Raw genomic sequence first — 26955 nt, forward strand, 5'->3', positions numbered from 1 at the left:
CATGGTGCATACCCAATCCGAATTTGGCTTTGATTCAAACACTTCTAACACACTTAATTAGGTCACAAATGACCATTTCTCACTTCACATTAGGTCAAAAACACCATTTACAAGTTTCTCACATTTTTGGTCTCCAAACCCTAATGTCCAAAACCATAAGTTTGTCCAATCTTCACAATTCATGTAATCTAATTATACAATTCACATATCTAACATTTATTCACCAAGATTTCATGTTTAACCTAATTAAATACCATCAAAACCTTAGGGTTCCATGGCTGCCACATTCTCTCTTCCCTTATTTAAGCATGATTTCCTTTATTTCTAATGCAATTTCACCACACATAAACTTAAATTCATGAATTCAATAAGAATTTAAACTTGAAATTGCACTTACCTCAACTTGAATTTGAATTCTCTAATTTCCCTCTTCTTTTCTTCTTTCTTTGATGACCAAGCTTCTTCTTAAGTGACTAAATTAAGTTTTTGTGAAGCAAGTATGGAAGGATTTGAGGTTTAATGGTGGTTTCAAAGCTTGAAGCAAGCTTTAATAGAGGTTTGCAATGGTGAGGGAGAGAGAACGATGGGAGGCGGTAACTTTGCTTAGGAAGAAGACTTTTTACTTTTTTTTTTCTTTCCTTTTGTTTTTTTTTTATCCTTATGGAAGACCCAAAAATCCCAATTATTAAATATATTAAGTATTTTTTTTATGGCATCATGCATGAAGTCATGCATGATGTCATCACCTTTTGACTTTTCCATTTTCCTTTTTTTTTCTATTTTTTTTTTCTATTAGTTCTTTTATTTAATTCTTGATTCTGAAATTTTATTTTCTCCGATTTTATTTGACAGTTAGGTCAGGAGTCAGTTCTCGGGGTCAATTGACCAAATTGCCCCTCGCCGGTTCAACCCGATTTGCAAATAATTTAGTATTTCTTCCGGCTCCCTGACCTAATTATTTGACTGGCTTAACAGTTCTTTTTCGAGATTTTCTCTTTTCCACTGTGTTTATAAGGGTCCTAAGGACCGTGGCGTCACATTTTATGGTTCGAAATTTGAGTTTAAAATGACTTCGCAGTCATTGCCGAGAACGTCACCCATCGTTGTGAATCTCGGCTCGTTTAACTTCTTATGTTTTGTTTTTCTTGTTTATACTTAACTAATTGGACATTACTAATTATTTGTGTTTATGGCTTCTCTAGTTGTCTTAGTTGTGGTTCTAATCCCCTTAATTGTCCGGACCAACCCCGGTCACCGGAACAGTGAAATATACCAGGCTATACAAATAGGGGTGTTACAGTTGCATATTTTCAATGATCTCAATTTTTGCCTTATCAACTTCAATTCCTCTTTTTGATATCAAATGTCCTAAAACTAAGCCTTCCCTTACCATGAAGTGGCATTTTTCCTAATTTAGGACCAGGTTTGATTCTTCACATCTTTGCAACACCTTAGATAAAGTAGCTAGGCAATCATCAAAAATAGTTCCATAGATAAAAAAATCATCCATAAAAACTTCCATGATATCTTTAATATAATCAGAAAAGATAGCCATCATACATCTTTGAAAGGTAGCAGGGGCATTACAAAGACCAAAAGGCATTCTTTTATATGCAAATGTTCCATAGGGACAAGTGAACATTGTCTTTTCTTGGTCTTCTGGGTGAATAGGAATTTGAAAGAATCCCGAGTACCCATCTAGATAACAAAAATAAGAGTGTTTTACTAACCTTTCTAACATTTGGTCGATGAAAGGGAAGAGGGAAATGGTATTTTCTGGTGGCTCTGTCCAATTTCCTATAATCTATGCACATTCACCAACTAGTGACTACTCTAGTAGGGATTAGTTCATTGCTTGCATTTTGGATAACAGTTGTCCCACCTTTCTTAGGAACTATATGTACTGGACTAACCCATTTACTATCAGAAATTAGGTATATGATACCTGCATCTAATAGTTTTAAAATTTCTTTCTTGACTACTTCTTTCATGTTTGTGTTAAGTCTTTTTTGATGTTCGATTGTGGGTTTACTGTTTTCTTCCATGGGTATCCTATGCATGCAAATTGAAGGGTTGATCTCTTTCAGGTTTTCTATTTTATACCCTATGGCTTTACTATGGATCCTAAGTTCTCTTAACAAATTTTTCTCTTCTAACTTAGACAGGCTAGCATTGATTATAATAGGATAATTAGACTTTGAGTCCAGGAATGCGTTCCTTAGAGAAGATGGGAGAGGTTTAAGCTCTACCTGTTTGGCATTTTTCTGGAGCTTACCTTCGGCTTGTTCCTCCTTTAACTTCTCTATCTCAGAAGCCTTAGCTAAGGGTAGGGGTGGAGGAGCTGCCAATTGTTGTGCATATGTTGCTATTTCTGTATTTTCATCATCCACTGTGTGGCTGTGCACAATACATGCTTCAAGAGGATCTTTAGGATGTGTCTTATGAATTCCTTTTTAACTTGTTCGTCAATTATGTCAACCTTGAAGCATTCATTAGGTTCAAATTTGTGTTTCATTGTGTCGAACAAGTTGAACTCCACTTCTTCTTCTCCTACCTTGAGGGTTAATCGACCATTTTTGATGTCTATGATGGCTCCAGCGGTTGCCAAGAATGGTCTTCCCAGGATGATAGGAATTTGAACATCTTCTTCCATCTCAAGAACAACAAAGTCCACTGGAACGAAGAATTTGCCCACTTTGATAGGGATGTTCTCAAGTATTCCTACAGGATATTTAATGGATCAGTCGGCCAATTACAATGAGATTGTTATGGGTTTCAGTTTCCCGATCTCCAGTTTTTTGCATATTGATAGAGGCATTAAACTGACACTTGCTCCAAGATCGCAGAGGGCCTTATCTATTTTCTTGTTACCAATGAGACAGGGTATGGAGAAGCTTCCTGGATCATTTAACTTTGGAGGTAGTTTGTTTTGCAGAATGGCACTGCATTCCTCTGTTAGAGCTACTGTTCCATAGTCTTCTAGCTTCCTTTTCTTTGACAGAATTTCCTTAAGAAATTTGGCATAAAATGGCATCTGAGAAAGTGCTTCAGTGAAGGGAATGTTGATGTAAAGTTTCTATAAAACTTTCAAAAACTTCCCAAACTGCTTGTCCAGTTTGGCTTTCTGAAATCTCTGAGGAAAAGGTAGGGGGAGGCTAGTATGGTTCTGGTAATTTCTTTGTCTTCCTTGCTTCCTCTTCTTGATCTTTCTTAGCTTCTTCCTCCTTTTTCTCTCCTTGGTCTTTAGATTTTTCTGTGGTTTTCTCTGTCGATTCTACCTCTAGTTGTACTAGAGTTCTCCCACTCCTCAGTGCAACTGCCTTGCAATGCTCCCTTAGGTTCATTTCAAGTTGACTGGGCAGTTTGCCAGTAGCCTTACTTGAAGAAATTGCTTGCTGAACGATTTGATTCTCTAGCATCTTATTATGGGTAGCAAGTTGGTCCATTCTGGAAGTCAGCTGTTTAATTAATTCAGTTTATTATTGTTGAGCTGCTAGGAATCCTTCCATCATGGTTTCCATGGTCATTTTCAGTTCAGGTTGTTGAGGTTGGAGAGGTAGTGATAGCTGTGCAAAGTTTTGACCTTTGTTCTGAAATCCAGTGGGTGCTGGAGGTTTGTACCCTTGTTGTTTATTTATTGGCTGGTTCTGCTGATTGGACCATGAGAAATTTAGGTAGTTTCTCCATCCAGGGTTGTATGTATTTGAATACGGATTGTTTGGCTGCCTCTGGTTGAAGTTTCCTTCATTATTCACATAGTTCATCTATTCTGTAGGTTCATTGAAATTGCTATATTCTAAATTCATGTATCCTCCTTCATAGCTGTCCTCATGTTGACTATTTGTACCAACTGCATTGGCTTGCATTCTTTCGAGTTTCTTTGTGAGCTGATCAAACTGGGCATTTATCATGCTTAGGGCATCTACTTCCAGGACCCCTTCCTCTTTCATTTGACCACTCATAATTATGGTATGCAATCCTTTCTAGAAGTTCAAGTGTTTGTAGCATTATTTTCTTCATTAGGTCACCCTCTGCAACTGAATCAACTATGCTCCTTGTAGAGCATAGTAATCCATTATAGAAATTTTGCACTAATAGCCAATCTTCTATGCCATGGTGTGGACATTCCCTCTGTAGGTCTTTATATCTTTCCCATCCATCATAGAGTGACTCTCCTTCTTTTTGTCTGAAGTTGTTGAGCTCAAGCCTCAGCTTTGCAGTCTTTGCAGGTGGGAAATACCTTGCTAGAAAAGCTTGAGAGAGATTTTCCCAGGTAGTGAATGTTCTAGCCGGTTGAGAAAGTAACCACTTCCTTGCTCTGTCTCGAAGGGAGAATGGGAATGCTCTGAGTCTTATTGCTTGATCAGACACTCCATTCATCTTGAATGTATCACATAGGGCAACAAAGCACTGGAGGTGATAGTGTGGGTCCTCTGTTGGTGAACCTGCAAACTGGGTTTGTTGAATCATTTAGAGCCATGACGGTTTTAATTCAAAGTTGTTCGCTTCCACTGTTGGTCTAGTGACACTGGGCTAAAATCCTTAGATAGATAGAGCTCCGTAATCTCTCAAGAGTCTTGGTCTGTCATTATTATCGGCCATGGTTGTAAATTCAGGATCTCCTTGACCGTGTTCTTGATGTTTCCTTTCTCTCCTGATAGCTTTCAGAGTTCTCTCTATCTTTGGATCACAGTCTAAAATTTCTTCTAGCTTTGTTCTGATCATATACCAGATCAGGCACCTAAAAGAAAAGAAAAGAAATACAACCAGTAAAATAAAATTAAATAATAAATATAATTGCCTAAATCAGCTAAATTACCTATCTCTTGATATTACTAAAACCAAAGATCCCCGACAATGGCACCAAAAACTTGTTTTGCTATTTTGCAACCAACGCAAGTGCACGGTTCACTAACAAGTAATAAAGTGATAAGTAGAGTATCATTCCCACGAGGACCTTTGTTTAGCAAGTACCAATCTACACAGTAATTTTGATTGTTTAGGCTATCGAATATTTAAGGAATGAAGTTTGTTAACTTTAAATACTAGAATAGTAATCTATTTTGGGAACAATTCTGGAATTAACATTTCACACTTGAATCTTATTAGGGATGTTATCTCATTTATTTACTGAATTGAGGATCATTTTCCTTGATGAAAATCAGTCCTAAGCTATCCTAAATCCTCTCTCGAGGTATCTAGGGTGTATTCTAACTAACTCACACCCTACTTTCGTAGTGATTAAATTAATTAAAATCCTTTAGGATCTTTGACCAATTTTGAAGTTCCACAAAGGTATCAACCTATGCCTAGGTCAGAATTCCTAGGTTTAAAATCTTGATTTTCTAATGTTAATATTCACCTTTCAGTCCTTTAATTAACATCTACAATCATAACTAAGTGGGTACCAACACATAGCATGCATTAAGATCACTAGAAATTAAATCAAGAAACGAATCTCAAATCCAATAAATAAAGCTCAGTGTTCATCCATAATAATAATTACAAGAGCTACTCTCCCAAATCCAGAATAAGAAAACTACTTACTCATGATGAGTTTAGCAAATGTCATGATAAAAAGTAAAAATAATAAAAAGAGAGTTATACAGAAGAAATAAAATAATAAAAATCTATCTAGGGAGATGAAACGAAGGAACCAAAGAGAGTTTGCAACTTTGATCTTATGGAACTTCAGCTGGAAAACTTCTTTGGTACTGATGTAGAGCCTGACAGCAGCAACCTTCAGTAGCAGTCCCGACAATAGTCACCGACTCCCTTTTCCTGATGTTTTCTTTTCTATTTACATTGGTTGCTCTAGGTTTAGGTCATTTTGAGTCCAAAAGGCTTTAGGAATCTCGTTTGAATCAAAAAAGAGAAGGGGAATTCGAGTTACAAGACTGGCTACAGCATAGTACAATACCCATGTGTCACTACATGGGTCTCGTAATGTAGGGCTGTGTAACTTGCTGGAAGGGAGTTACGAAATCTTGCACTAGCACAGAAAGTTACACGGTTCTGTGCCAACTACATGGGCCTTGTTACACGGGCCGTGTACTATTGTTCCCATAAGGTTCTTCAAGCTTGCGCCCGGCAGAGACTTACACGGGTCCCTGCATATTGCATGGGTCTACTTACACGACCCGTGTACTTGTTTTTCTCCATTGATTCTCTTGGCTTTCTTCTGGCAGAGAGTTACATGGGTATGGGGCTTGGCTTACATGACTCGTGTATTTTGTATCAGCAGTAATTCTTTGTCTTTTTACCTCTCTAAGCTTTCCTTTGCACTCCTATGCTTTGGGGCTTCACCCAAACACCAGAAATGATGCAGAAAGTATGGAATTAAGGGCTTGACAATAGAAATTACAAAAACTAAAGAAATCAACTACTATGCATGAAAATACTTACCTAAATGCTATGAATTAGTATACAAATGTGCTTAAAAACATCTATACAATTCAAGTGTATCATTGACGGGACCTAATTTTTTTGATTAGCTAAGAAATTTAAAACTTGTCCTGAACCTAGAACATATTAGATATGTTGTAGACTCAAAGGTTCCTGGTCCCTTACCTCTAGAGGCTACTCAAGAGGAACATGACACTTTAGACAAGTGGAAGGAGCATGATATGAGAGCCAAATGTTACATGTTTGCTTCTATGAGTAATGATTAATAGAAGCAGCATGAAAATATGTAAAATGCAAGTGAGATCCTCCTTTGTTAGTAGTATGCCCTAGAGCATATCATTTAGTATGTATCTTGTACATATTTTTATTAATAAAAGGCATTTTCACTTTTCCGTTTACATAATATATTTATGTGTAATAGAAAAGGTCCATTGATATTTTGTTAAAAATTCTATTCTTAAGTTGTTAAGAATATGAGTGACAGTATTTCTAGTACAAAGTATCATAAATAGGTTCACAATCGAGGATACTTCATAATAAGGACATGACTTATCCAGAAAGATTGTATTCATATTTGTTCCCAAGTTATTTATATGAGATATAAATAAGATGGAATGGTGAGTCTCATGCCATATGACAAATATGATAGGCACTTATACATGATAAGTAGGCCAAACCAGTGACACTTATGACAAGCACATGGAGTTTACTCTTGTCAATGTTTTGTCATAAATCATATTAATGCATATAATCTTTAGACCTGAGATAGCACAGTTATCTTGTATATAGGTAGTTTGAGTTTGATACTGCTTTCATACTTGTACTGTGTATGGGTATATGGGCATGTGTTGGCTCCTAATAGTTATATATGGAGGTAGGTGTTGATCAAGATGGAATCTGTTCCTCTAAGTAAATAGAGATAAAATCCTATGTTCATTTAATTGTTCTTGATGTTTCAAGTTCCTGGCCAGGACAGATAGATTTATTCAAAAAAGAGTTTTTGATGAGAAAACCTTTTTAATCAAGAACTGGAATTAAAAGAGAACATAATATTCATAGCAATTGGAGTTTGACATAAACCATGACTCCAGCTTGACTTGGGATTTTGTAAAAGAGAGATTCCAGTGCATGGTAACATATGATTATAGGTTCATTTAAGGTAAACCTTATTACTAATTGGGTGGCCATGGCATGCTATGCTAGGTGTTAACCATTGTCTATAAGGTACATAAAATGATTTAGAGAAATCATTTATGTTAAGAAAGAGTTCTGATGATATTAAGAGTTAATATCATATCTCATTGCCAATTAGTAATGAGCCTAGTAAGTCACACACATACACAAGTTGTTACCTAATTAAATATAATTTAATTAATTAATTAAAGAGTTTAATTGATTAATTAAATAGGTTTGGTTTGCAATTAGATTGCAAAGTCCCTAGCATGACTTGAAACAAAATCTAGATTATTAGATGTATAGTATAAGTTAAATTTATTTTTAAAGTATTTAAATATGATTTCAATTAATGAGAAATTAATTAATATAGATTAATTAATTAATTTATATTTGATATAAATTGAATAGAAGAAGAGAAATAATTATTTTGGGTTAAGAACTCAAAATTAAGACACATGGGCATTTTGGTCATTTCACAGGGTGACATGTGGCACCATGAGATGGTGACACATGGCATTATACATAAGCTTTCCAAATGTCTTTTAATCATGTAAGATGATTAAAATTAAGATTAAATATAGGTTTGACACTTGGCACAATGTGATTGGGTCACTTAAACATAGAGCTAATCAAAGGGTGACATGTAGCAAGGGTTTTATGTGTTAACCTAGCTATATAAGTGTTGTTATGAGAAAATAAAAAACAACTAGCAGCCACTCCTCCTTTGTCACACCATTTTGAAGCTCTCCCTCTCTTCTTCTTCATCTCTCATCAATTCAAAAAGATTAGCCATCAATCTCTTAAATTGAAAATGCTAGAAATTGTTTATAGTGTCCTATTTACATCTTTAATCTCTTAAAAGCCAGAACTTGATTTTCTAATTCATAGAAAAAGCTTTAGAAGCTGTTCAAGGGCTGCCATAGGTGTTCTTGGTGTGGACAAGCTAGAGGGACAACATTTGGTGTCCTGAAGACGAATATCAAAAGCGCAAATACACTATAGTGCATCAAGAGATTAGTGTGTTTGTTCTTGATTTAATCTAGAGTTCTAAAATTAATCTGATTAATTTTAAAATCTTAAATGGCAAATACAGATCTAAAAACATATTAAAAGAGTTTTAATATGTTGTTTATCATTGAAATCAAATAGATAAAAATAAATCTTGCATGATGCATGTGACCCTAGGTGAAAATTTTTTGAATTCAATGGTATAAACTTCTGTTTTTCACTCTTTCGTTCCTTCAATTGGTATCAGAGACACTATATTTGCCATTTAGATTGTTGATTATATGATTTAATTGTGTGTTATGATCATGAGATGATTTATCCATTACTGGTTGCAATGGAGGTGTGGCAGCATGCTTGAAAAACACCATCAATGGTGCGCATGGTTTGGCTTCCATGGGTGGTTCAAGGTTTGGCTTTTAATTCTGCAATTGTTGTATGATCTAAGGCCTATTCTTTGACTAATTAAAGTGTTTAATTAGTAGTTTTAATTAGACAATTAAATTATGATTCAAATTAGAATTTTAAAAATTTTTTGAATGTGATTCAAATCTGAATTTTAAAGGTTATTTGAATGTGATTCAAATATGAATTTTTAAAGTTGTTTGAGTCATATTCAAATCTGAATTTTTAAAGTTGATTGAATAATATTCAGATCTGATTTTTTAAAAAATATTTGAATGTGATTCAAATCTGATTTTTTAAGAAATGTTTGAATGTGATTCAAATATGAATTTTTAAGGTTGTTTGAATGTGATTCAAATCTGAATTTTTAAATTTTTTTGAATGAGATTCAAATATGAATTTTTAAATTTATTTGAATCATATTCAAATCTGGATTTTTAAGTTGAATATGAGATATTCAATTTAATTTAAGTATGTATGTTTTATTTAATTGTTAAATAGTGATATGCATGATGGATGATCATGGACTATAAAAGACCAATGTGATTGGATTTATTTCTTTTATGTTTCTTTGGGATTGTAAATTAATTAATTTATTTTAATTTATTTTGGGCATGTATTATTAAATTTGTAATAATTTTTGGATTGTAATTTCATTTATTTAAGTTATTGTAAATTCATCTTGGTATGCCAAGGATTACTATGTAATTGGATTGCAAGAAGTTCAAGGAGGTCAAGAGCATTGGTGGGACCAGTGGAAGGAATTCAAGATAAAGTGTTGATTATATACTCCTTCAGCAACTCTTGTAAAATGAATGAATGAAATGCACCTAAGAATGCCCTGATTCAATTCTTGGTGGCTCAGAATTGAATCCCTTAGAAAGTCCATGATCGTACCACATTTACTACTTATCCATGATTGCATGAGATGTATGGGAATGTATGCAATTATATGATATATGCATACTAAATGGATAATGTGCAAAGTGAGACCTAAATAGTAATTAGGATGACCAGAAAATCTTCCAAACAAATGATTAAGTTGGAAATGCTATAATTAAAGTAATTATAATATAGGCCCTCCATTGGGACAATTTTTTTAAGAAATTTTAAATAGTTGCATAAGATGCAATTAATTTAAGAGATTTTCTTAAGAATAATTGTTAAGCATGAGATGTTGTAAATATGTAAATGGTTTGGTGGCCAATATTGGATGTACCTGAGGATATTAAAATTATTTACATAATTACTGACTCAAAGGGATCAACTTAACTAATACAAGATTAGTCAATAATGGATGTACCTGAGATTTTGAGCATTAGGGGCTAGGTAAAGGATTGAACCTCATATGAGATATGATGGGCAAGGAGTTGCTCACTTATAGTTTATTGTAATTCCAATAATGGATGTACCTGAGGATGGTCAATAGAATTATAAAAATTCAATCACCCACTAGAAATCCATCCAACTAGGATTTCTGTTTTCTACTTTGGAAGTGTAGGATTCGCTAAGTTAGTGGGAGGACCAATTTGATTAAAAGACCATAATCATTTTGGTTAATTACTTGATACATTTACTAATTAATCTGGTAATTTTCTACAGTTAATTTTCTGATAATAATGAGCACAGAACAACCACCACCATCCAATATCCTTGCAAGCATACTTGATCGCAATAGGTTGACAGGACCTAATCTCTCTTATTGGCTAAGAAATTTGAAACTTGTCCTAAACCTTGAACATATAGGATATGTTCTAGCTTCAAATGTTCCTGGTCCCTTACCTCTAGAGTCCACTCAACAGGAACATGAAACTTTGGACAAGTGGAAGGAGCATGATATGAGAGCTAAGTGTTACATGCTTGCTTCCATGAGTAATGAGTTACAGAAGCAGCATGAGAACATGCAGAGTGCGAGTGAGATCCTCCTTCACCTACAAGAGTTGTATGGTGAGCACAGTAGGAATGCTAGGTATGAGATATCTAGGCAGCTGCTCCGCATGAGGATGTCTGAAGGACAGAATGTTGGGGATCATGTCCACAAGATGATTTAGCTGATTGAGCAGTTGGAACATCTTGACTTCAACATGGATTTCCAACTACAGACGGATTTGATCCTTCAGTCCCTTCCTGAGCCATTTGGGAATTTTGTGACAAATTTCCATATGACTCAACAAGAATGCACCTTAGCTGGTTTACTCAACATGCTGGTTATTGCCCAAAAGAATATACCGGGCAATAAAGGAAAAGAGGTAGCTTTAATTGCATCTTCTTCTACTGGAAAGTCCAACAAGAAGAAGGGCAATAAGAAAAAGAAACCTCAAATTCCTGGTCCTTCTAAGAAAATAGCTAAACAGAAAGGGAAGACTAAAGCTAATGGAGGCAAAGGAAAGTGTTTCCACTGCCAAAAGGATGGGCACTGGAAAAGGAACTGCCCAGAGTATCTTGCTTCTTTGAAGGACAGGAAGGATAGACCTTTGGAAGGTATGTCCATATCTTGTTATTTAGATTCTAATGATACTCATAGTTCATCTACAGCTTGGGTTTTAGATACTGGTGCCAGTTCTCACATTTCTAATGATATGCAGGAACTAGCAAATAGTAGCAGCTTGCGTTCTCAAGATGTTAGAGTCCGGATTGGCAATGGCTCAACTATTGAAGCTTTAGCCATAGGATCTAAATCTTTTTACATGTTTGGACATGTTTTTTGTTTGGATAAAATTTTATATGTACCTGATGCTTTTAAGAACATTTCTATATCTAGTTTGACTAGAAATGGCTATGAATTTCAGTTCACAGATGATGTTTGCAATATTTATTTTGGAAATAAATATGTTGGTTTGGGTTATATGAATGATGGTCTTTATTATTTGGATAATAATGACAAACACAAAATGAATGCAAGTGATCTAAATGAATGCAATGCCATAGTGAAAATCAACTCAAGTTCAAAATATATTTGGCACTTAAGGTTATGTCATTTTGCAGAAAATAGGATTGCAAAACTGGAGAAAATGGGGATTCTATCCTCAATGGGCTCTAAGCCTACTCCAACTTGTGAATCTTGCCTTTAGGGCAAAATGACTAGATCACCCTTTGTTAGACAAGAGCTAAGAGCTAAAAATATTTTGGAGCTAATACATAGTGATGTATGTGGTCCATTTAAAGAAATGGCTAGAGGGGGCTTTCATTATTTTATTACCTTTACCAATGATAAATCAAGGTTTGGGTATTTGTATTTGATGAAATACAAACATGAATCCTTTGAAAAGTTCAAAGAATTTAAATCTGAAGTAGAAAATCAAACAGGAAAGAGTATTAAAGCTCTTCGATTAGATCGTGGAGGTGAATATTTGAGTACTGAATTTGATGAATACTTGAGAGAGCACGACATTGTTTCCCAGCTGACTCCTCCAAGAACGCCACAACTAAATGGTGTATCTGAAAGGAGAAATCGTACCTTATTGGATATGGTACGCAGTATAATGAGCTATACTGATATGCCAATCTCCTTTTAGGGATTTGCATTAGAATCAGCTTTGTATATTTTGAATAGGATTCCATCAAAATCAGTTTCTTTCACACCTTATGAGATATGGCATGGAAGAAAGCCAAGTCTTAAGCATGTTAAGATTTGGGGTTGTCCAACTTATGTCAAAAAGCTGAACACTGATAAATTGGAAATTATATCAAAAAAAGGTCCATTTGTTAGATATCCAAAAGATAGTTTTGGATATTATTTTTATTTGCCTACTTCACAAAAGGTTGTGATAAGTAGAGATGCCACATTTCCTGAACAACAGTTTATTCAAGAAGGTGGCAAAGGAAGGCAAATAGAGTTGGAATTGGAGAATTCTGACCAACCAACAGATCAAATGGATATAGATCCATCTATTCAACCTACACCCATTGATGAAACATTTACAGCTGTTCCTCGTAGAATAACCAGGGTATCCCACCCACCAGTGAGATATGGTTTCCTTCATGAAGAAGAACAAGAGTTATCTACTCATGAAGAATTAGATCATGGAGATGATCCACTTACCTATGAAGAAGCTATATCAGATATAGACTCTTCAAAATGGATTGATGCTATGAAATCTGAAATTGATTCCATGTATAAGAATCAAGTTTGGGATCTTATTGATCCGCCTGAAGGTATTGTACCTATAGGGAACAAATGAGTTTTCAAGAAGAAAATTGGTTCTGATGGAAAGGTAGAGACCTATAAGGCAAGGCTAGTAGCGAAAGGGTGTCGCCAAAGGTAAGGAATCGACTATGAGGAGACTTTCTCGCTTGTTGCCTTACTTAAATCAATTAGGATTCTATTAGCAATAGCTGCATACTATGATTATGAGATTTGGCAAATGGATGTCAAAACAACTTTTCTCAATGGATATATTGAAGAAAACATTTTCATGGAACAACCTAGGGGTTTTGAATCCCAAGATGGTTCTAAGGTGTGCAAGCTAAAGCGATCCATTTATGGGTTGAAACAAGCTTCGAGGAGTTGGAACATCCATTTTGATGAAGCCATTAAATCCTTTGGTTTTATAAAAAATGAGGATGAGCCATGTGTATATAAGAAGTTTAGTGATAGTGCTATCACTTTCTGTTAGTAGTATGCCCTAGAGCATATCATTTAGTATGTATCTTGTACATATTTTAATAATAAAAGGCATTTCCACTTTTCCGTTTACATAATATATTTATGTGTAATAGAAAAGGTCCATTGATATTTTGTTAGAAATATTATTCTTAAGTTGTTAAGAATATGAGTGACAATATTTCTAGTACAAAGTATCATAAATAGGTTCACAATCGAGGATACTTCATAATAAGGACATGACTTATCCAGAAAGATTGTATTCGTGTTTGTTCCCAAGTTATTTATATGAGATATAAATAAGATGGAATGGTGAGTCTCATGCCATATAACAAACATGATAGGCACTTATAAATGATAAGTAGGCCGAACCAGTGACACTTATGACAAGCACATGGAGTTTACTCTTGTCAATGTTTTGTCATAAATCATATCAGTGCATATAATCTTTAGACCTGAGATAGCACAGTTATCTTGTATATAGGTAGTTTGAGTTTGATACTGCTTTCATACTTGTACTATGTATGGGTATATGGGCATGTGTTGGCTCCTACTAGTTATATATGGAGGTAGGTGTTGATCAAGATGGAATCTGTTCCTCTAAGTAAATAGAGATAAAATCCTATGTTCATTTAATTGTTCTTGATGTTTCAAGTTCCTGCCAGACAGATAGATTTATTCGTAAAAGAGTTTCGATGAGAAAAATCTTTTAATCAAGAACTGGAATTAAAAGAGAACATAATATTCATAGCAAATGGAGTTTGACATAAACCATGACTCAAAGCTTGAGTTGGGATTTTGTAACAGAGAGATTCTAGTGCATGGTAACATATGATTATAGGTTCATTTAAGGTAAATCTTATTACTAATTGGGTGGCCATGGCATGCTATGCTAGGTGTTAACCATGGTCTATGAGGTTCATAAAATGATTTAGAGAAATCAGTTATGGTAAGAAAGAGTTCTGATGATATTAAGTGTTGATATCATGTCTCATTGCAAATTAGTGATGAGCATAGTAAGTCACACACATACACAAGTTATCACCTATTTAAATATGATTTAATTAATTAATTAAAGAGTTTAATTGATTAATTAAATAGATTTGGTTTGCAATAAAATTGCAAAGTCCCTAGCATGACTTGAAACCAAATCTAGATTATTGGATGTGTAGTATAAATTAAATTTATATTTAAAGTGTTTAAATATGAATTTAATTGATGAGAAATTAATTAATAGAGATTAATTAATTAATTTATATTTGATATAAATTAATTAGAAGAAGAAAATAATTATTTTGGGTTAAGAACTCAAAATTAAGACACAGGGCATTTTGGTCATTTTGTAAGCAGTGACACGTGGCACCATGAGATGGTGACACATGGCATAACACATAAGCTTGCCAAATAATTTTAATCATGTAAGATGATTAAAATCAAGATTAAATATAGGTTTGACACTTGGCACAATGTGATTGGGTCACTTAAACCTAGAGCTAATCAAAAGGTGACATGTGGCTAGGGTTTAATGTGTTAACCTAGCTATTTAAGTGGGGTTATGAAAAGAAAACACAACCAGCAGCCTCTCCTCTCATATGTCACGCCACTTTGAGCCTCTCCAGCTATTTCTCTTCATCTCTCATCAATTCAAAGAGATTAGCCATCAATCTCTTGAATTAAGAACACTAGAAATTGTTTCTAGTGTCCTGTTTACATCTTTAATCTCTTAAAAGGCAGAACTTGATTTTCTAATTAATAGAAAAAGCTTTAGAAGCTATTCAAGGGCTGCCATAGGTGTTCTTGGTGTGGACAAGCTAGAGGGACAACATCTGGTGTCCTGAAGACGAATCTCAAAGGCGCAGACACGCTGCAGTGCATCAAGAGGTTAGTGTAATCGTTCTTGATTTAATCTAGGGTTCTAAAATTAATCTGATTAATTTTAAAATCTTAAATGGCAAATACAGATCCAAAAACATATTAAAAGAGTTTTAATATGTTGTTTATCATTGAAATCAAATAGATAAAAATAAATCTTGCATGGTGCATGTGACCCTAGGTGAAAATTTTTGAATTCAATGGTATAATCTTGTGTTTTTCACGCCTGCCTTCAATTGGTATCAGAGCCACTATATTTGCCATTTAGATTGTTGATTATATAATTTAATTGTGTGTTTGATCATGAGATCAAGAGATTCATTGCTGGTTGGATCATGAGATGTGGCGTCACACATGGAGAAGCCACCATTGGTGGCGGCAACAATGGTTCCATGGGTGATTCAAGGTTTGGCTTTTAATTCTGCAATTGTTGTATGATCTAAGGCCTATTCTTTGACTAATTAAAGTGTTTAATTAGTTGTTTTAATCACACAATTAAATTATGATTCAAATCAGAATTTTAAAAAATGTTTGAATGTGATTCAAATCTAAATTTTAAAAGTTGTTTGAATGAGATTCAAATCTGAATTTTTAAAGTTGTTTGAATCATATTTAAATCTGATTTTTTAAAATTGATTCAATAAAATTCAGATCTGATTTTTTAAAAAATATTTGAATGTGATTCAAATCTGATTTTTTAAAAAATGTTTGAATGTGATTCAAATCTGAATTTTTGAAGTTGTTTGAATGTGATTCAAATCTGAATTTTTAAATTTGTTTGAATGAGATTCAAATCTGAATTTTTAAATTTATTTGAATCATATTCAAATCTGGATTTTTAAGTTGAATATGAGATATTCAATTTAATTTAAGTATGTATGTTTTATTTAATTGTTAAATAGTGATATGCATGATGGATGATCATGGACTATAAAAGACCAATGTGATTGGATTTATTTCTTTTATGTTTCTTTGGGATTGTAAATTAATTAATTTATTTTAATTTATTTTGGGCATGTATTATTAAGTTTGTAATATTAATGGGTTGTAATTTCATTTATTTAAGTTCTTGTAAATTCGCCTTGGTATGCCAAGGATTACTATGTAATATTGGATTGCAAGAAGTTCAAGGAGGTCAAGAGCATTGGTGGGACCAGTGGGAGGAATTCAATATCAAGTTTTGATTATGTAATCCTTCAGCAACTCTTGTAAAATGAATTAATGAAATGCACCTAGGAATGCCCTGATTCAATTCTTGGTGGCTCAGAATTGAATCCCTTAGAAAGTCCATGATCATACCATATTTACTGCTTATCCATGAATGCCTGAGATGTATGGGAATGTATGCAATTATATGATATATGCATACTAAATGGATAATGTGCAAAGTGAGACCTTAATAGTAATTAGGATGGCTATAAAATCTTACAAACAAATGATTAAGTTGGAAATGCTATAATTAAAGTAATTATAACATAGGCCCTCCATTGGGGCAATTATTTTAAGAAATTTTAAATAGTTGCATAAGATGCAATTAATTTAAGAGATTTTCTTAAGAATAATTGTTAAGCATGAGATGTTGTAAATATGTAAATGGTTTAGTGGCCAATATTGGATGTACCTGAGGACATTAAAATTATTTGCATAATTACTGGCTCAATGGGATCAACTTAACTAATGCAAGATAAGTCAATAATGGATGTACCTGAGATTTTGAGCATTAGGGGCTAGGTAAAGGATTGAACCTCACATGAGATGTGATGGGCAAAGAGTTGCTCACTTATAGTTTATTGTAATTCCAATAATGGATGTACCTGAGGATGATCAATAGAATTATAAGAATTCAATCACCCACTAGAAATCCATCCAACTAGGATTTCCGTTTTCTACTTTGGAAGTGTAGGATTTGCTAAGTTAGTGGGAGGACCAATTTGATTAAAAGACCATAATCATATTTGGTTAATTACATGATACATTTACTAATTAATCTGGTTATTTCTGCAATTACTTTTCTGATAATAATGAGCACAAAACAACCACCACCATCCAATATCCTTGCAAGCATACTTGATTGCAATAGGTTGACAGGACCTAATCTATCTGATTGGCTAAGAAATTTGAAACTTGTCTTGAACCTTGAACATATGGGATATGTTCTAAATTCAAATGTTCCTGGTCCCTTACCTCCAGAGGCCACTTAAGAGGAACATGAAACTTTGGACAAGTGGAAGGAGCATGATATGAGAGCTAAGTGTTACATGTTTGCTTCCATGAGTAATGAGTTACAGAAGCAGCATGAAAACTTGCAGAGTGCGAGTGAGATCCTCCTTCACCTACAAGAGTTGTATGGTGAGCACAGTAGGAATGTTAGGTATGAGATATCTAGACAGCTATTCCGTATGAGGATGTCTGAGAGACAAAATTTTGGGGATCATGTCCACAAGATGATTCGGCTGATTGAGTAGTTGGAACATCTTGACTTCAACATGGATTTCCAACTACAGATGGATTTGATCCTTCAGTCCCTTCCTGAGTCTTTTGGAAATTTTGTGACAAATTTCCATGTGACTAAACAGGAATGCACCTTAGCTGGTTTACTCAACATGCTGGTTATTGCCCAAAAGAATATGCTAGGCAATAAAAGAAAAGAGGTAGCTTTGGTTGCATCTTCTTCTGCTGGAAAGTCCAACAAGAAGAAGGGCAACAAGAAAAAGAAACCTTAGATTCCTGGTCCTTCTAAGAAAATAGCTAAACAGAAAAGGAAGACCAACGCTGACAAAGGCAAAGGAAAGTATTTCCACTGCCAACAGGAAAGTGTTTCCATTGCCAGTAAGAAAGTGTTTCCACTGGCCAGAGTATAGCAATCTAAAAGAATACAATGCCATGGTGAAAACCAACTCAAGTTCAAAATATATTTGGCACTTAAGGTTATGTCATGTTGCAGAAGATAGGATTGCAAAATTGGAGAAAATGGGGATTCTATCCTCATTGGGCTCTGAGCCTACTCCAACTTGTGAATCTTGTCTTCAAGGCAAAATGACTACATCACCCTTTGTTGGACAAGGGCTAAGAGCTGAAAATATTTTGGAGCTAATACATAGTGATGTATGTGGTCCATTTAAAGAAATGGCTAGAGGGGGTTTTCATTATTTTATTACCTTTACTGATGATAAATCAAGGTTTGGGTATTTGTATTTGATGAAATACAAACATGAATCTTTTGAAAAGTTCAAAGAATTTAAATCTGAAGTAGAAAATCAAACAGGAAAGAATATTAAAGTTCTTCGATCAGATCGTGGAGGTGAATATTTGAGTACTGAATTTGATGAATACTTGAGAGAGCATGGCATTGTTTCTCAGCTGACTCCTCCAGGAACGCCACAGCTGAATGGTGTATCTGAAAGGAGAAATCATACCCTATTGGATATGGTACGTAGTATGATGAGCTATACTGATATGCCAATCTTCTTTTGGGGATTTGCATTAGAATCAGCTTTGTATATTCTGAATAGGATTCCATCAAAATTAGTTTCTTCCACACCTTATGAGATATGGCATGGAAGAAAACCAAGTCTTAAGCATGTTAACATTTGGAGCTATCCAAACATATCAAAAAGTCAACACCGATAAATTGGAGACCGGATCGTAAAAGGTCGTTTTTTTGTATATCCAAAAGTTAGTTTTGGATATTTTTTTATTTGCCTACTTCACAAAAGGTTGTTATAAGTAGAGATGCCAAATTTCTTGAACAACAGTTTGTTCAAGAAGGAGGCAAAGGAAGGCAAATAGAGTTAGAATTGGAGAATTTCGACCAACCAATGCATCGATGGATATAGATCCATCTAGTCAACCTATACCCGTTGATGAAACATCTACAACTGTTCCTCGTAGAACAACCGTGGTATCTCACCCACCGATGAGATATGGTTTTCTTCATGAAGAAGAACAAGAGTTGTCTACTCATGAAGAAGTAGATCATGGAGATGATCCACTTACCTATGAAGAAGCTATATCAGATATAGACTCTTCAAAATGGATTGATGCTATGAAATCCGAGATTGATTCCATGTATAAGAATCAAGTTTGGGATCTTGTTGACCCACCTGAAGGTATTGTACCTATAGGGAACAAATGGGTTTTCAAGAAGAAAATTGGTTCTGATGGGAAGGTAGAGACCTATAAGGCAAGGCTAGTAGCGAAAGGGTTTCGCCAAAGGCAAGGAATAGACTATGAGGAGACTTTCTCGCCTGTTGCCATGCTTAAATCAATTAGGATTTTATTAGCAATAGCTGCATACTATGATTATGAGATTTGGCAGATGGATGTCAAAACAGCCTTTCTCATTGGATACATTGAAGAAAACATTTTCATGGAACAACCTAGGGGATTTGAATCCCAAGATGGTTCCAAGGTATGCAAGCTAAAGCGATCCATTTATGGGTTGAAACAAGCTTCGAGGAGTTGGAACATCCGTTTTGATAAAGCCATTAAATCTTTTGGTTTTATCAAAAATGAGGATGAGCCATGTGTATATAAGAAGGTTAGTGACAGTGCTATCACTTTCCTTGTCTTATATGTGGATGACATACTGTTGATGGGTAATGACACAGGTATGTTGACGACTATAAAGGTATGGTTGTCAAATACATTCTCCATGAAAGACTTAGGGGAGGTAACCTATATTCTTGGGATTCGCATCTATATAGATAGAGCGAAAAGAATAATAGGTTTATCCCAAAGTCTATACTTGGAAAAGGTGTTAAAGAGGTTTAACATGCTTGATTCCAAGAGAGGATTGTTACCAGTGACACATGGTATCCACCTTTCTAAAGAGATGTCTCCAAAGACACCTGAAGAAAGAGATAAGATGGCCAGGATTCCATATGCTTCGGCTATTGGAAGTTTAATGTATGCAATGTTGTGTACTAGGCCGGATATCGCATATGTCGTTAGTTTGACTAGCGGTATCAATCCAATCCGTGTTTGGAACATCGATAGTCACAAGAATATCCTTAAGTACTTGAGAAGAACTAAGGATTTATTCTTGATTTATGGAGGTGGAGACTTGCAATTGGATGGTTATACTGATTCTGATTTCCAATCAGATATCGATGATAGAAAGTCTACCTCTGGATATGTGTTCATTTGTAATGGAGGTACAGTCAGTTGGAAGAGTTCCAAACAGAGCACGACTGCAGATTCCACTCATCGAGGTCGAGTATATTGCTGCATCAGATGCTGCAAAGGAAGCTGTTTGGATAAAGAAGTTCGTGACAGAACTTACAGTAGTTCCTTCCATTGAGTCAGCAGTTCCATTACACTGTGACAATAATGGAGCAGCCATACAGGCTAAGGAACCAAGGTCTCACCCAAAATCCAAACACATAGAAAGGCACTACTACATTATCAGAGATATAGTTGGGCAAGGCGATATAGCCATGCAGAAAAATAACATCAGCTGAAAAATCCAGCTGATCCATTCACTAAGCTTTTGTCACAAGTTCAGTTAGACCGACATCTTGAGAAGATAGGTCTAAGGTATTGTAATGAATGGCTCTAGTGCTAGTGGGAGATTGTTAGTAGTATGCCCTAGAGCATATCATTTAATATGTATCTTGTACATATTTTAATAATAAAAGGCATTTCCACTTTTCCGTTTACATAATATATTTATGTGTAATAGAAAAGGTCCATTGATATTTTGTTAGAAATATTATTCTTAAGTTGTTAAGAATATGAGTGACAATATTTCTAGTACAAAGTATCATAAATAGGTTCACAATCGAGGATACTTCATAATAAGGACATGACTTATCCAGAAAGATTGTATTCGTGTTTGTTCCCAAGTTATTTATATGAGATATAAATAAGATGGAATGGTGAGTCTCATGCCATATAACAAACATGATAGGCACTTATAAATGATAAGTAGGCCGAACCAGTGACACTTATGACAAGCACATGGAGTTTACTCTTGTCAATGTTTTGTCATAAATCATATCGAGGCATATAATCTTTAGACCTGAGATAGCACGATTATCTTGTATATAGGTAGTTTGAGTTTGATACTGCTTTCATACTTGTACTATGTATGGGTATATGGGCATGTGTTGGCTCCTACTAGTTATATATGGAGGTAGGTGTTGATCAAGATGGAATCTGTTCCTCTAAGTAAATAGAGATAAAATCCTATGTTCATTTAATTGTTCTTGATGTTTCAAGTTCTGGCAGACAGATAGATTTATTCGTAAAAGAGTTTCGATGAGAAAAATCTTTTAATCAAGAACTGGAATTAAAAGAGAACATAATATTCATAGCAAATGGAGTTTGACATAAACCATGACTCCGGCTTGAGTTGGGATTTTGTAAGAGAGATTCTCGTGCATGGTAACATATGATTATAGGTGAATTTAAGGTAAATCTTATTACTAATTGTGTGGCCATGGCATGCTATGCTAGGTGTTAACAATGGACTATGAGCTTAATAAAATGATTTAGAGAAATCATTTATGGTACGAAAGAGTTCGATGATATTAAGAGTTGATATCATGTCTCATTGCCAATTAGTGATGAGCCTAGTAAGTCACACACATACACAAGTTATCACCTATTTAAATATGATTTAATTAATTAATTAAAGAGTTTAATTGATTAATTAAATAGATTTGGTTTGCAATAAAATTGCAAAGTCCCTAGCATGACTTGAAACCAAATCTAGATTATTGGATGTGTAGTATAAATTAAATTTATATTTAAAGTGTTTAAATATGAATTTAATTGATGAGAAATTAATTAATAGAGATTAATTAATTAATTTATATTTGATATAAATTAATTAGAAGAAGAAAATAATTATTTTGGGTTAAGAACTCAAAATTAAGACACAGGGGCATTTTGGTCATTTTGCAGTGTGACATGTGGCACCATGAGATGGTGACACATGGCATAACACATAAGCTTGCCAAATAATTTTAATCATGTAAGATGATTAAAATCAAGATTAAATATAGGTTTGACACTTGGCACAATGTGATTGGGTCACTTAAACCTAGAGCTAATCAAAAGGTGACATGTGGCTAGGGTTTAATGTATTAACCTAGCTATTTAAGTGGAGTTATAAAAAGAAAACACAACCAGCAGCCTCTCCTCTCATATGTCACGCCACTTTGAGCCTCTCCAGCTATTTCTCTTCATCTCTCATCAATTCAAAGAGATTAGCCATCAATCTCTTGAATTAAGAACACTAGAAATTGTTTCTAGTGTCCTGTTTACATCTTTAATCTCTTAAAAGGCAGAACTTGATTTTCTAATTAATAGAAAAAGCTTTAGAAGCTATTCAAGGGCTGCCATAGGTGTTCTTGGTGTGGACAAGCTAGAGGGACAACATCCGTGTCCTCAAGACGAATCTCAAAGCGCGAACATTGCAAAGGCATCAAGAGGTTAGTGTAATCGTTCTTGATTTAATCTAGGGTTCTAAAATTAATCTGATTAATTTTAAAATCTTAAATGGCAAATACAGATCCAAAAACATATTAAAAGAGTTTTAATATGTTGTTTATCATTGAAATCAAATAGATAAAAATAAATCTTGCATGGTGCATGTGACCCTAGGTGAAAATTTTTGAATTCAATGGTATAATCTTGTGTTTTTCACGCTTCCGTTCCTTCACTTTCCTTGTCTTATATGTGGATGACATACTATTGATGGGTAATGACACAGGTATGTTGACAACTGTAAAGATATGATTGTCAAATACATTCTTCATGAAAGACTTAGAGGAGGCAACCTATATTCTTGGGATTCGCATCTATAGAGATAGAGCGAAAAGAATAATTGGTTTATCCCAAAGTCTATACTTGGAAAAGGTGTTAAAGAGGTTTAACATGCTTGATTCCAAGAGAGGATTGTTACCAATGAGACATGGTATCCATCTTTCTAAAGAGATGTCTCCAAAGACACCTGAAGAAAGAAATAAAATAGCCAGGATTCCATATGCTTCGGGTATTGGAAGTTTAATGTATGCAATGTTGTGTACTAGGCCGGATATCGCATATGCTGTTAGTTTGACTAGCAGGTATCAATCCAATCCAGGTTTGGAACACTGGATAGCTGTCAAGAATATCCTTAAGTACTTGAGAAGAACTAAGGATTTATTCTTGATCTATAGAGGTGGAGACTTGCAATTGGATGGTTATGCTGATTCTGATTTCCAATCAGATATCGATGATAGAAGGTCTACATCTGGATATGTGTTCATTTGTAATGGAGGTGCAGTCAGTTGAAGTGTTCCAAACAGAGCATGACTGCAGATTCCACTACAGAGGCTGAGTATATTGTTGCATCAGATGCTGCAAAGGATGCTATTTGGATAAAGAAGTTCGTGACAGAACTTTCAGTAGTTCCTTCCATTGAGTCAGCAGTTCCACTATACTGTGACAACAATGGAGCAGTCATACAGGCTAAAGAACCAAGGTCTCACCAAAAATCCAAACACATAGAAAGGCGCTACCACATTATCAGAGAAATAGTTGGGCGAGGCGATGTAGCCATGCAGAAAATAGCATCAGCTGAAAATCCAGCTGATCCATTCACTAAGCTTATGTCACAGACTCAGCTAGACCAACATCTTGAGCAGATAGGTCTAAGATATTGTAATGAATGGCGCTAGTGCTAGTGAGAGATTGTTAGTAGTATGCCCTAGAGCATATCATTCAGTATGTATCTTGTACATATTTTTATTAATAAAAGGCATTTTCACTTTTCCGTTTACATAATATATTTATGTGTAATAGAAAAGGTCCATTGATATTTTGTTAAAAATTCTATTCTTAAGTTGTTAAGAATATGAGTGATAGTATTTCTAGTATAAAGTATCATAAATAGGTTCACAATCAAGGATACTTCATAATAAGGACATGACTTATCCAGAAAGATTGTATTCATGTTTGTTCCCAAGTTATTTATATGAGATACAAATAAGATGGAATGGTAAGTCTCATGCCATATGAAAAACATGATAAGCACTTATACATGATAAGTAGGCCAAACCAGTGACACTTATGATAAGCACATGGAGTTTACTCTTGCCAATGTTTTGTTATAAATCATATCAGTGCATATAATCTTTAGACCTAAGATAGCACAGTTATCTTGTATATAGGTAGTTTGAGTTTGATACTGCTTTCATACTTGTACTGTGTATGGGTATATGGGCATGTGTTGGCTGCTAATAGTTATATATGGAGGTAGGTGTTGATTAAGATGGAATCTGTTCCTCTAAGTAAAATAGAGATAAAATCCTATGTTTATTTAATTGTTCTTGATGTTTCAAGTTCCTGGCCAGGACAGATAGATTTATTCAGAAAAGAGTTTCTGATGAGAAAATCTTTTTAATCAAGAACTGGAATTAAAAGAGAACATAATATTCATAGCAAATGGAGTTTGACATAAACCATGACTCTAGCTTGACTTGGGATTTTGTAACAGAGAGATTCCAGTGCATGGTAACATATGATTATAGGTTCATTTAAGGTAAACTTTATTACTAATTGGGTAGCCATAGCATGCTATGCTAGGTGTTAACCATGGTCTATGAGGTACATAAAATGATTTAGATAAATCATTTATGGAAAGAAAGAGTTCTGATGATATTAAGAGTTGATATCATATCTCATTGCCAAATAGTAATGAGCCTAGTAAGTCACACACATACACAAGTTATCACCTAATTAAATATGATTTAATTAATTAATTAAAGAGTTTAATTGATTAATTAAATCAGTTTGGTTTGCAATTAGATTGCAAAGTCCCTAGCATGACTTGAAACCAAATCTAGATTATTGGATGTATAGTATAAGTTAAATTTATATTTAAAATGTTTAAATATGAATTTAATTAATGAGAAATTAATTAATAGAGATTAATTAATTAATTTATATTTGATATAAATTGATTAGAAGAAGAGAAATAATTATTTTGGGTTAAGAACTCAAAATTAAGACACAGGGGCATTTTGGTCATTTCACAGGGTGACATATGGCACCATGAGATGGTGACACATGGCATTACACATAAGCTTGCCAAATGTTTTTTAATCATGTAAGATGATTAAAATTAAGATTAAATATAGGTTTGACACTTGGCACAATGTGATTAGGTCACTTCAACCTAGAGCTAATCAAAGGGTGACATGTGGCAAGGGTTTTATATGTTAACCTAGCTATGCAAGTGTTGTTATGAGAAAATAAAAAACAACTAGCAGCCACTCCTCCTTTGTCATGGCATTTTGAAGCTCTCCCTCTCTTCTTCTTCATCTCTCATCAATTCAAAGAGATTAGCCATCAATCTCTTAAATTAAAAATGCTAGAAATTGTTTCTAGTGTCCTGTTTACATCTTTAATATCTTAAAAGGCAGAACTTGATTTTCTAATTCATAGAAAAAGCTTTAGGAGCTGTTTAAGGGCTGCCATAGGTGTTCCTGGTGTGAACAAGCTAGAGGGACAACATTTGGTGTCCTGAAGATGAATCTCAAAGGCGCAAATGCACTACAGTGCATCAAGAGGTTAGTGTGTTTATTCTTGATTTAATCTAGGGCTATAAAATTAATCTGATTAATTTTAAAATCTTAAATGGCAAATACAGATCCAAAAACATATTAAAAGAGTTTTAATATGTTGTTTATCATTGAAATCAAATAGATAAAAATAAATCTTGCATGATGCATGTGACACTGGGTGAAAATTTTTTGAATTCAATGGTATAAACTTCTGTTTTTCACGCATCTGTTCCTTCATCCTTCACCTACAAGAGTTGTATGGTGAGCATAGCAAGAATGCTAGGCATGAGATATCTAGGCAGCTATTTCAAATGAGGATGTCTGAAGGATAAAATGTTGTGGATCATGTCCACAAGATGATTCGGCTTATAGAGCAGCTGGAATATCTTGACTTTAACATGGATTTCCAACTGCAGACGGATTTGATCCTTCAGTCCCTGCCTAAGTCATTTGGGAATTTTGTGACAAATTTCCATATGAGAAAGTAGAGTATACTTTGGCTGGTTTACTTAACATGCTTGTTATTGCCCAAAATAATATGCCGGGTAATAAAGGAAAAGAGATAGCTTTGATTGCATCTTCTTCTGCTGGAAAGTCCAATAAGAAGAAAGACAATAAGAAAAAGAAACATCAAGTTCTAGAACCTTCCAAGAAGATAGCCAAACAGAAAGGGAAGACCAAAGCTGATGGAGGTAAAGGAAATTATTTCCACTGCCAGAACGATGGGTACTGGAAAAGGAACTGCCCCGAGTATAGCAATCTAAATGAATGTAATGCTATGATGAAAATCAATTCAAGTTCAAAATATATTTGGCACTTAAGATTAGGTCATGTTGCAGAAGATAGGATTGCAAAGCTAGAGAAAATGGAGATTTTATCCTCATTGGGTTCTAAACTTACTATAACTTGTGAATCTTGCCTTCAAGACAAAAT

At 34.4% G+C, this 26955-nt stretch overlaps 1 non-coding gene across 1 annotated transcript; it reads left to right on the forward strand.

The window, feature by feature from the left end:
* The first annotated feature begins 4108 nt into the window (after positions 1-4108).
* On the forward strand, positions 4109-4215 carry LOC131183681 (small nucleolar RNA R71). Its single transcript, XR_009151720.1, has one exon. It is a non-coding gene; the product is annotated as a small nucleolar RNA R71 (small nucleolar RNA).
* Positions 4216-26955: the final 22740 nt, after the last annotated feature.

Source organism: Hevea brasiliensis, chromosome 9 (genome assembly GCF_030052815.1).
Source record: "Hevea brasiliensis isolate MT/VB/25A 57/8 chromosome 9, ASM3005281v1, whole genome shotgun sequence".
NCBI lineage: Eukaryota > Viridiplantae > Streptophyta > Magnoliopsida > Malpighiales > Euphorbiaceae > Hevea > Hevea brasiliensis.